Here is a 12,055-nt window from a genome sequence, read left to right as displayed (position 1 = left end):
TTTGCATGGGCACACCCACCCCGCCTAGCATGATGGGACTGCTGTGGGATTCCCAGTCTCTTTGTTATTAGGGCAGGACTATTAAAGTGTTGTTATCCTGGTTATGTGACTTGTCATGTGAACTGTACTTGACATTTTATGATGGAGGGACTCACCCTCAACTAAGTAGCACTTGCTAGGCAAGAGACATGGGTTCCAAAGCCCAGTGACTAGAGATAGAGGGGTTGAGGATAAGAGTCTTGTTATGTGTTGCAAAGCTGAAGTAATTGATTCCTAGGTCAAAGCATTAGATCTAGTTTAGGTTAGTGGTTCTGAGTGTGCTAGTAATGAAGCTCCCCTACTAACAGCTGAAATCACTGAAAACTGTGTTAAGTAGTGTTGGCAAGCAGCAAGGAGGGTGGCTAGGGGAAAGGAGTGGTGAGCAGGATGGCTGGTGGAGAAAACTGCAACAGAACCCTGCCGAGAGCTGGGGAATTGGCCGTTGACCCAAGCAGTGGAGCATGTAAGGTGCCCCCATACCTCTCCCCCTTTCACTCAGGCTGAGAGATAAACTCTGCAGATGAATTTAGGCTGCTCTGACCAGGGACAGAAACTGTGGGAGGGGTGACTTTTGGGTTGCTGGACTCAAGACCCTGAGGGGAAAAGGGCACTGCCAAACTTGCTTGGGGGTGGGTCTTTTGCTCATGGTTTGTGTTATGAATCCTGTTTGTGGTGTTTCCCCACATAATGCTACATTGTTTCCCTCCTTCATTAAAAGGCTTTTGCTACACTCAGATTCTGTGCTTGAGAGAGGGGAAGTACTGCCTCTTAGAGGCACATATGTAGTTGTCCCAGGTCGCTGGGTGGGGACTGGAGCCAGTTTTGCCTTGTGTTATTGAAAAGGAACCCCTAGATACTGAACCCGACCCTTGTTGCTGCTAGCTCGGATGGGCAGAAGGGTTACATTTGTATATGAAATAGAATTGATATACATAGAGCATTTGAACAGAAACATTAAATTGCAATGCAGGAGAAAACAATTATTGCATTATTTTACTTCTCTTAAAATGCCAAATCTACAATAAAGTGGTGACCCTAAAGGTCTGTCACTGCCTTGAAATGAACTTTAGATACAGATTTTGGCTGATGAATTTTTACTAATGGCCCATTGGGCCATTTTTATTTTATTTTTACTTTGAGAAAGGGTGGCTGGCAGAATATGGTTAAATTATATACTAATATATTTAATGCATGCTACATTATTTTTAAATTTTTATTTTACATTATACAAAATAAACATAAAATGTTATTACTACCTTTTTTATTTTTAAGAACAATTTTTGAGTGGATTATATTTCATATAACTGTTTTATAGAGATATACTGAGAGGCAATTTGAGCTTGTGGTTGTAATTTAACAAACTTTTGTTTGTTTGTTTGTTTAATAGCACATACAACACATTTAAATACTTTTTGGTTAATAGACTGGCGTTTTTTGAATTTTGCTTTTTTGCAGTATTGTTTTTTCTAAATACAGTTAAATGCTTATTTTTTTACTTAATGTAGTATTTTTTTGGGTAACATAATATATAACAATGCTAGTAACAAGACAAACAACACAAGACAAAATACAAAACACAAAACAAATTTATGGTATTTTGGGTTGCTTTTTAGCTGGTACCAGCATTTTTTATTTTTTATTCTTTTTTACAGACAAAAGAAACATGTTTTTATCCCTTTTGGGGTGCTAGATTATTGCTTAACATTTTTTTTAATAAATATTTTTGCTGATTGCAGGCAAAACTTTTTTGTTCTATAGGCAGGCCAGGTTTTAATGGCTTTTACATTTTAAGGGTTTAGGGTGAATTATTTTACTGTTTTGTTATTAAATTTATGAGGTGGGGTACTACAGGGTTTTTTTTATACAGCAGACTCAGTTTGTAATTTTTTTCCTGTGCTAAGCTTTAAGTTTATGTACTAATAGCTGAGAAGCATTACTATATGACTTTAAAGGGTTTTTTTTGGTTTGTTTTGTTTTAAATCATAGATAACATACATTGTTACAGGGGTACTTATTAACATTAAATTTATCTTAATGTTTAATATGTACAATAAATGTATTAAAAGTGTTTTGTTATACTATGCCTTTTATTCAGACTATTTCTTTTTTAGGCCAGTATATATATATATATTTAATTTTGCATAGGCTTTTAATTTAATTATATTTTGGGGGTTTTGGTGAATTAAAAGGTAAGTGTGTTATGCATATCAACAGAGTTTTTTAAACTTGTTTTTAGATTTTAGCATTGCATACAAAAAAAAAGGATATTTTGTATTTAGGGTTAATTTTTTTATTTTTAGGTTTGATTTTTCTTTTTTTTTTTTTTGAGGGTTATAATTTGAGATTTTTGGTTTTAGGTAGTTTGTTTGCAGATTAGGTATGTTTTTTATTTGCAGCTTTTTTGTGCAGCCACTGATGGATTATTTTTTTTGTGGTAATTTGCATGAACTGATGCCATTTGGCTTGATTATGGATTTAAAGCCATTAGCAGAGCTTAGAGACTTTGTTTTAAAATGGACACAGTCAGCTTCCACTAGAGTTCTGATTACTTTTTATTTTTAACTTTTGCTTTTAAAACACACAGCGATATGAAAAAGAAAACACAACCTATGGTGGCTGCCTTTGGGGCCTTAATAGGATTTTAACTAAGTAGCATGTTTTGTTTTCTTTTTGTTTTACTTTTTTTCACAATATACCCTGCACATGTTCTGGAAAAAATGCACATTTTTAATAGTTTAACTTTTATAACATTATATTAGCCATAGTCATTTTTACATAAGGTGCTTACTGAGTTTTTATGTACTTTTATAAAGGTGACAGTCTGATTACGCAGAGCCACCTTAAGGCTCAGTGGGTTTTAATGTTGCTTTTTTTGTTTTGTGCACCTTACCCCTGCTGTTGCTGCAGAAGGGCACTGTTTTTTAATTTTAAAAAGAAAATTATGATCGCTTTTATCTGCTATTTGTTACCAAAAAAACAAATCTAGATATTTATTTTATTTTGGGGGGGTTGACTGCCTTGCTGCAGCCTCGACTTAGCTCTTTAAAAAGATATTGAACTTTATAAAGCATTGAGTTACTGTACCTTAAGGGTTAAATGCTAAATACCAAAGCCAACAACACTAGTTATTGGTGTTTGGCAAAAAGTATGGGTTAGTGGTATTAGATAAAAATTAAAATCACACCGATTTATTTTAAACTTACAAAACAAGAGTTTTACAAACTAGTAGTATAGATGTAGGTCTTGAAAACCTTAAATATTTACACAATATATTTACACACACAGAGATGTGTATATATATACATTTTTAAAAATATTTTTATATTGCTTTAATTTTTACACAGTTGTACATAGATTACATTATATATATAGAGAGAGAGAGAGATAGATAGATAGATAGATAGATATACACACACCTCTATCCTGATATAACATGAATTTGGATATAATGCATTAAAGCAGCGCTCCGGGGGAGCGGGGCTACGCACTCTGGTGGATCAAAGCAAGTTCGATATAATGCGGTTTCACCTATAACACGGTAAGATTTTTTGGTTCCCGAGGACAGTGTTATATCAAGGTAAAGGGGTGTGTGGGTGTGTGTGTGTGTGGGTGTGTGTGTGGGTGTATACACACACACACACACTTGGGGGCAGTTAAGTTTTAATAGAAACCCCTTATGTTTTTTTGTTGTTTTTTTTAGCAAATTTGACTGAATTGTTCATAGTCAAATTATTAAATTACATTTTTTTTTGCTAGGATTATTTAGTCCCTTTTATTTCCTTTTGGAAAAGGGACAATTTTCCCTTCAAAATGGCTACAAAGAAACCAAGATTTTTTTTTATAACACTTTTAAAAAATATATTTTTAGAACATTGAACTGCTTAATTCCCTCCAGCTTTTGCAGAGTTAACTTTTTATTTTTTATTTTTAATTACTTGCTTATTTTTTTAAATGACACTTTTATTCACCCAGATATTCCCATTTCAGGTATTGGCCCAGAGATCTGAAATCTCCATGCCTGAGCTTACTTACTGCTTTGTTTTGCTTTTGTCACTATGCCCCTTAGGGCTCCCGATTTGTTTTTTAATGTTTTTATTTGTTGCCTGCTTGCTTGTTTGGGCCTGATTTTGCGCTTTTTGTTTTTTGTTTTTTTGCTGTTGCTATACAGGCAGTATTTTAGAAAATAACTGTTTTTATTGCTAATTTTGATAAGGAGGCACTGATGGGCTTTCTTAATTTTTGTATTTTCGTTGTAGTATGGACATTGGCTAATTCTTGTTTAGTTGATGGGATGTGCCCAAACTTTTGTATAACTTTTTTAAAAGGAGTTTTTTGTATGAATGGTAATTTTTTTTTGCCTTTTTTTAAGCGTTATTTTTAGGGGACTCTTTACGCTTGAACTTTTTTTTATGATTTTTTTTTTACCTTTATAACTTTTTCATGCCCATGATTGTCCTGGGACTTACACAACACAAAAAGTCTATACCCACTAAAAACCCTGACTGACAGAGCAGGAGCGGGGGGAATGCTAAGCCCCCTACCTTCTGGGCTTGATCCTGCTATGACTGAGGGTATATTTGCCTATGCAATTTTTCCACAACAGACGGGTAGGAGCAGTGAGGACTCTAATTCTCCCCCTTGTAGCCTGGTATCTTTACAGCCGGGATGTGCACACCTGAATCATTGATCACTTTATATGTATGGTAACAATTAGCAGTATTTTTAGCAGTATTTTTAACAATTATGGTGAATGTCTTCCTCTTTTCACAATTCTCCACCAAAAATGTTGTGCTTATAAGAAGCACATGGGATCTTTTTCAAGGGACAAGGCAATACGCCGCATTTATTGGAAATACAACAATTAGCTTATGCATGTAATTACACACACACACAGAGTCTCACTGGTCGATGTTATAGTTACCAATATAGAGACTGGATCAATCTAGTGGCCAGCAAGATTGATCACAGGTAGGGAGGAGCCAGGTTCTGTCAGTTGCGACACAATGCTCCGGGGAAGTCTTGGCAAAATGAACCCAGAAGTTTCATGGCAAGGCACCCTGTTTACATAGTGATTTTTTTTTTCAGTGGGACCAATGAATTTTGCACCGTTATGCTGTAATTAATTGTTGTTTGATGAGTGCTTGTTTTTAAATTTTTTTTTTTAATTTTATAGTTCTTTTATTTTTGGGGGGAGTTATTTTATGCTGGTGTTGATCACAGCTATTTTGTCTTTATTGATAGGTGCCTGTTTTATTTTTAGAGCAGTTAATTCCCCTTCCTCTGACATTTTAATAGGGGCATGTTGCAATGTCCTGGCGCCCTTACGTTTGTTCCTTGGTTCTTTCCTAGAACAATTGATCCGCTGATGGCCTTTACACTTATTTTTTAACATACACATTCCTTATTTACACACAAAACAGGATTGATTTACATAGAGCATTGGAACAGAAACATCAAATTGCAATGCAGGAGAAAACAATTATTGCATCCTTTACTTATTTTAAAATACTAAACCTACAACAAAGTGGTGACCCTAAAGGTCTGTCACAGCCTTGAAATCAGCTTCAGATTTTGGCTGATGCATCTTTACCGATGGCCCATTAGGCCATTCCTTTCTGCTTTCAGAAAGGGTGGCTGGCAGGATATTGTCAAATCAGACACAATATATTTAATGCATGCTACATTATTATTCTTTATTCTTCATTTTAAATTATATAAAATACAAACATAACATTTTACTACTACAGCTGTGTACATGTACCCTGATAGGCCAGGGCACTGCTAAAGTACCTGAGGACAGAACCTCTAACTTCCCCTCCCTGGCATCTCCAGTAATTTGCCAGCTGGCTACTCCCAGCTATTCAGAGGATAGCGGCTTGCCTGCCACACTCTCCCATACATCATGGCTCTGCCATCACTAACTCGGTTCTACTTACGTGGAGGGAATGCGAAGCCTCGGCGTCCCATGGCTGCTCGGAAGACAAGCTCTGGGATTCTGACCCTGGCAGCTTCCTTATTAACCAGAAACAAGACCCAAAGCAAAACTGACACAAACTCAGTCACAGCATCTTCTTTATCTCTGGTGTCTGGAAACCGAGTCTTTGGGCCAAGCTCACCTTGCTGAAGTCAGTAACTGATCCCACTAAGGGGATGGGCCCTTTATTATTTATCTTCTCCAACCCCTGCAGTGTGCTCGGTGCCCTCACAGGGCAACAGGAAATCAGACAGTCCTTACGCTACCGTTTACACTGTCATGGGAGATCTGACACACCAGGTGAGAGTTGTATACAATTGGTGCTGAAATAAGTTGAACAAACAAGGATTACCAGTCTAAGATCAGACGGTTACTTATCTGTACCATGTGTCCACTTCCTCCCTAGCTCTTTCAAAGTCAGGCGTCTATTGAGGGCAGGCCACAGAAAGAGGGTTTTAAAACTGGTGGGAGGGGAGGCTTCCATTTTGCCCCTGGGAAGACAGAAGGGGGTTGGGAGCCTAAACATGAGTCATAGAATCAGGCCCTAAGTTAACTTTGCCTGTTTGTAAATTTCCCCCAAATGGACTGCAATTCCCTTGAATGTATTCATTGTTCAACATTATCCATGGAATAATTTTGCTAAATGGCTTATTCGATGTTCAGTTCTCAAGCTGTTTTAATTGATTGCTTAAGTCACCCAGTCTCATTTCAAACTCTTAAATTCTGGTGCCTAAATCAAAGTTACTATTTTGATATTCACTTCCTACAAAATCCGTGTTGGCAGGGGAGATGCAACAACAAAATTGGTGACAATTTTTTTGTACTTATTCAATGAAATTTTGAAATATAAAAAATTTCAGCCAGCTACATAGTTGCTGAAAAACTAAAAAAAGTTGACATTGTTCCTCCCTACGTTCTCCCTTCCCCCCACCCCCGTTTGTTGACATTCAAAATCTACTCCCTTTTTTTGGTTAAAGTTTGTGGTTGAACGGGGAGGGGGGTAGCTTCCTTTTATGGACACTCATCCAGCCAGTTAGCTATAAAGTCCCTCTTGGGGGCTGTTCTCTGCTTACTTTACCTGTAAAGCGTTAACAGAGTCCCCCAGGTGAAGGAAAGGGAGTGGGCACCTGACCAAAAGAGCCAATGGGAAGGCTAGAACTTTTTAAAATGGGGAAAAAACTTCCTCTTTGTGTCTCTGTTGTTGCTCTCCGGGAAAGAGAGGAACAGGGAGCAGTTATGCTATGAGAAGCTTTAAGTCCGGTATGATCATTAATCATCAGATCATACCTAGCACTACTTATTTGAAACTCCCAAATGTGTAGGTAGATCAGGAATGTTTAGAAAGATGCAATTAGGGTTATTTCTGTTTATTTCTTACAGCTAACGGACTCCTCTGTGCTAACCCCAGATGCTTTTGTTTGCTTGTAACCTTTAAGCTGAACCCCCAAGAAAGCTGTTTTCGGTGCTTAATTTTTGGAATTGCACTTTTAAAATCTAGCAAAATCCTAAATTCCAGATGTATTTTTCTTTTTTGTTTTTAATAAAATTTACCATTTTTTAAGAACAGGATTGCAATTTAATGTTTCTGTTAAAGGGCTTGAGGGTACCCCACAGGAAGGAATTCCCAAGTGCGTCTTCCTGGGTTCCAAAAGGTGTTTTGCATTTGGGTGCTGGAAGTGTTTACCAAGCCAAGGTCAGAGAGAAGCTGTAACCTTGGGAGTTTAATGCAGGCCTAGCGGGCCGCCACCTTCTGCCAGAGTGTGGAATCAGCCTTGACAGCATTTTTGTCAAAACTTTGAAAAAAGTCAACCAGCTCTATTGTCTGCTGCTGTTCTCCAATATTCACCTTAAACATGCTCTTTCTGTACAGCGCTGTCCACATTAGAGCTACCCAATGCAGCAACGACACTGCTATTGTTACTCAAGCTAGCTTTTATCTCCAGAATGCAGGACATTCCCTGAATGTCACAGGGCCCATGTTCAGCAGTAGCAGGACCTATAAGTGTGTTTCTAGCTATGTTAACTTCAAGATTTAGCTAGATCAAAGCTACAAGATCTAGCTAGATCAGCGGTTCTCAAACTGTGGGTCGGGACCCCAAAATGGGTTGCGACTCCATTTTAATGGGGTCACCAGGGCTGGCATTAGAGTTGCTGACACCCGAGGCCCACAGGCAAAACCTGAGCCCCACTGCCTGGGGCCCACAGGCAAAGCCCTGAGTGGCAGAGCTCAAGTTACAGGCCCCCTTCCCAGGGCTGAAGCCTTTGGGCTTTGGCCCCCGCACGCAGGGCAGTGAGGCTCGGGTTGGCTCAGGCTTCGGTCCCTGTTCCTGGGATCATGTAGTAACTTTTGTTGTCAGAAGGGGGTCGCAGATGGTGCAATGAAGTTTGAGAACTGCTCAGCTGGATCAAAGCTAGCTTGGCTATTCCTACCTCCCGACTGCAGTGCAGACATTCCCTTAGTGTCACAGGACCCATATGCAGCAGTAGCAGGACCTGGGTGTGTTTCTAGCTATGTTCCTATAGAAAGAGGGGTGCAGGCAGGAGGGTTTGAAGGAGAGTTGGCCTAGCAGGTGTTCCTCACAAAGACACACGCTGTGGGTAGCGCAGAAGACCAGAAGCTGCAAACTTGGGAGTGGGCAAGCAGTCATCTCCTGAAAATACAAGAAGAGAAGAGTTTTAAGGTCTTCTTTCCCCATAGAAGACCACTAGAGGTAGGATGTCTTCCAGATCCCTAATAGAAATCTTTGTGCTCCACCACTGAGCAATGAGGAGTGGATGGTAGAGTCCTGTATAACCAGAGCCCAAACTAACAAGGGCACACAGGGAAAGACCTGTCTCAGCCTCAAAACACGCAGTGCTAGGAGAATGAAAAATCACTCAGACCCAGGCCCCTAAGCAATATCAGAGGATGAGACCTGAATGAAAAAAATCCAGTGTCTGGGCGTTAGTCTCCTGTCATTTACATCGCGCTTTTACTGGAAATACTCTTGATCTTATTTACACTGGTATAAATCTGAATTACCTCAGTGACACCGCAACAACCCCATTGTCTTCAAAGGTTTGCCCAAATCTAACTGATTGGAACTAAGGCCTTGTCTACACTAGGAGGGATTTGCTGGTATAACTATTTTAAAGAATCGGTGAGGCTCCTTAGAATGGTACCCATAGTATGTAGCTAGGGCTGCCAACATTCTAACAGCACAAAACCGAACATCCTAGCCCCACCCAGTGCCCCGCCCATGCCCCCGTCCCGCCCCTTCTCCAAGGCCCTGCCTCTCATTCACTTCATTCCCACTCTCTCTGTCACTCACTCTCACCCACTTGCTCATTTTCACCAGGCTGGGGCAGGGATTTGAGGTGCAGGAGGGGGCTCCGGGCTGGGGATGAGGGGTTCGGAGTGCAGGAGGGGGTTCTGAGCTGGGGCAGGGAGTTGGGGTTTGGGAGGGGTATGTGATTTGTCCATGTAGGGAGTCAGTGGCAGAGCTGGGAATTGTCTAGTGCCTTAACCACAAGATTGTGCCTCCTCACTCCATACATTTTTAATAATCTCAAATCCTATATATGAACCGGTGTTTCCCCGTAAGATTCCCTCCTTCTATATCTTTAAATAACCCTGAAACAAGGCAAGTTTCAGGACAAGACAGTCTCCCATGCCAGACCTGAGAAACAGGACAGGACGGATTACAGTATTGGTTGCTTGCGCTCAGTTTACCTAGTATTCCGGATTGCTCTGTATTAGTGACCTGTCCTCTTCGTTATTTGTCACTCCCCCCATTTTATTGTCATCTGCAAATTTCATCAGTGATGATTTTATGTTTTCTTTCAGGTCATTGATAAAAATGGTAAATTGCATAAGGCCAAGAACAGCTTCCTACAGGATCCCACTAGAAACACACCCACTTGACGATGATTCCCCATCTATTATTACATTTTGAGACCTATCTGATATCTAGCTTTTAATTTATTCATTTTATTTCATTCTATTTTTTTAACCAAAATGTTCTGCAGTTCCAGATCAAACACGTTTTTCAGGTAAACTTGTAATCTCATAAAAAAAAAAATCAAGTTAGTTTGACAGGATCTATTTCCTATAAACCTATGTTGACTGGCATTAATTATATCACCCTCCTTTAATTCTTTATTGAGTCCTGAATCACCCACTCTATTATCTTCGCCAGGATCAATGTCACACATCTCGTTTACCCTTTTTAAATATTGGCACAATATTAGCTTTCTTCCAATCTTTTGGAACTTCCCCAGTATTCCAGAGCTTACTGAAAATCAACATTAATGGTCCAGCAAGATCCTCAGCCAGCTCTTCTAAAACTCTTAGCTGTGAGTTATCTGGATGTACTGTTTTAATAATGCCTAACTTGAGGAGTGTCTGCTTTCCATCTCGAAAGATACTAGTGGAATGGAAAGAGTGCTATCATCATATGATGACACTACATCATCCGTTTTTTTCCCTAACACAGAACAGAAATATTTATTAAAATCTTCTGCCTTTTCTGCATACTACTTATAATTCTACTATTTCCATGTAGTAATGGACCCATGCAATTTGCTACAAGCCAAATGCCTATTATATCCACTGAGGGGATTTTAATCACAGTAGCCCCACAATCAGCTCAGTCTCACTCCACTTGGTACCATGGGGCTCTTCTATGGAGGTGTAAATCTGTTGGCTTCTATGGAATCACACCAGATTTACAGCAGTGTAATCAAGATCTAAATCTAGTTCATGAATGAACTTCATGGACCTGATTCCCAGAAGGGCTGAGCACTTCAAAACTCCCGCTGCAGGTCATGGGAGCTGTGAGCTCTCAGCACCTCTGAGAGACCCAGACTGCCCTGCTATCTATGTGGGACTGAGACCACAACCCAGTAAAGCACTTGAGCAGGTGCTTAACTCTAAGCACATGTCAACTACCCACACAGTAATTGGGAGCTTAAAGTTGTTGGACAGCTGCTATCTTGGCCAATACACCATGGCCTGCACTGGGGCCCTTCAGAGCTAAAAACAACAGCTGCTCTAGATGGATCTGAAGGACCTGTCACATGGTCACCAGAGGGTTACACATACATAAGAACCTTTGCTGGATGGGGTCTAAGAGCCAAAATTCTACTGCAGCATGAACTGAGCTCAGAGTAAAACCCAGAAAGGATGCACATGATCACAACATAAAATGGGTTTATCTATCTTTGGCTCCCTGCTCCTATCCTCCCATCTCTCCCTCCCATCCTCTTCCTCTCCTTGAATTTCAGGTTGGCCTCACCATAGGAAGACCATATCCAGGATTCCCTCTGTGAGGAAGTAGCAGTGATCAGGCAAGGCATTTCTCACCTGTGGATTCTTGGAGATCTGATGGGGCTTTTGTGGAATCACCCTGGATCTTCTCAATCCCCAGCCTTGCTGCAGCCAGCTCCTCGGACACTGCAAACACCAGGGGGAGGAAACTGCTGCTTTACATGGGCGCATCGAGAAGAGAGGCCCCACCCTCAATACACAGGGCCATGCAGTGTTGCCAGCTCCCACGATTTCATTGCGGGTCTCACAACATTGGATGTGTCTCTCCAAGTCCCAGCTCCTGGGTTCAAGCAAGAAAATTTCTAGCCCTCGTGATTATAGAGAAAAGCTTAAAATCATGGCCTGAGCATGACTCTAAAGGCTCAGAAGCCAGGAGGCAAATCAAACCAGTCCAACATTTATTTATGTTTTTTTTAGTCTCATGATTTTTAAGCTAGTCTCAGGGGCCTGGCTTGTGATTTTGAATGTTGGGGTTGGCAGCACAGAGAGCACTGCTTACGCCAGATCCTGGAGAAACATCAGCAGAAGAATGCATAGGCGCCGACTCCATGGATGCTCCAGGGCTGGAGAAGCCAGAGGAAGAAAATGGTGAGTGCTTAGCACCCACCGGCAGCCCACCTATCAACCTAACCAACTCTCCCCACCCCCCACAGTGCCTCCTGCCCGCCAGCTGGCCCCACCAATCAGCACCACCCTCTCCCTCCCAGCACTTACTTCCTGCCACGGATCAGCTG

The sequence above is a fragment of the Mauremys reevesii genome, linkage group 25 (genome assembly GCF_016161935.1).
Source record: "Mauremys reevesii isolate NIE-2019 linkage group 25, ASM1616193v1, whole genome shotgun sequence".
Lineage (NCBI taxonomy): Eukaryota > Metazoa > Chordata > Testudines > Geoemydidae > Mauremys > Mauremys reevesii.
This window is presented reverse-complemented; position numbering follows the sequence as displayed.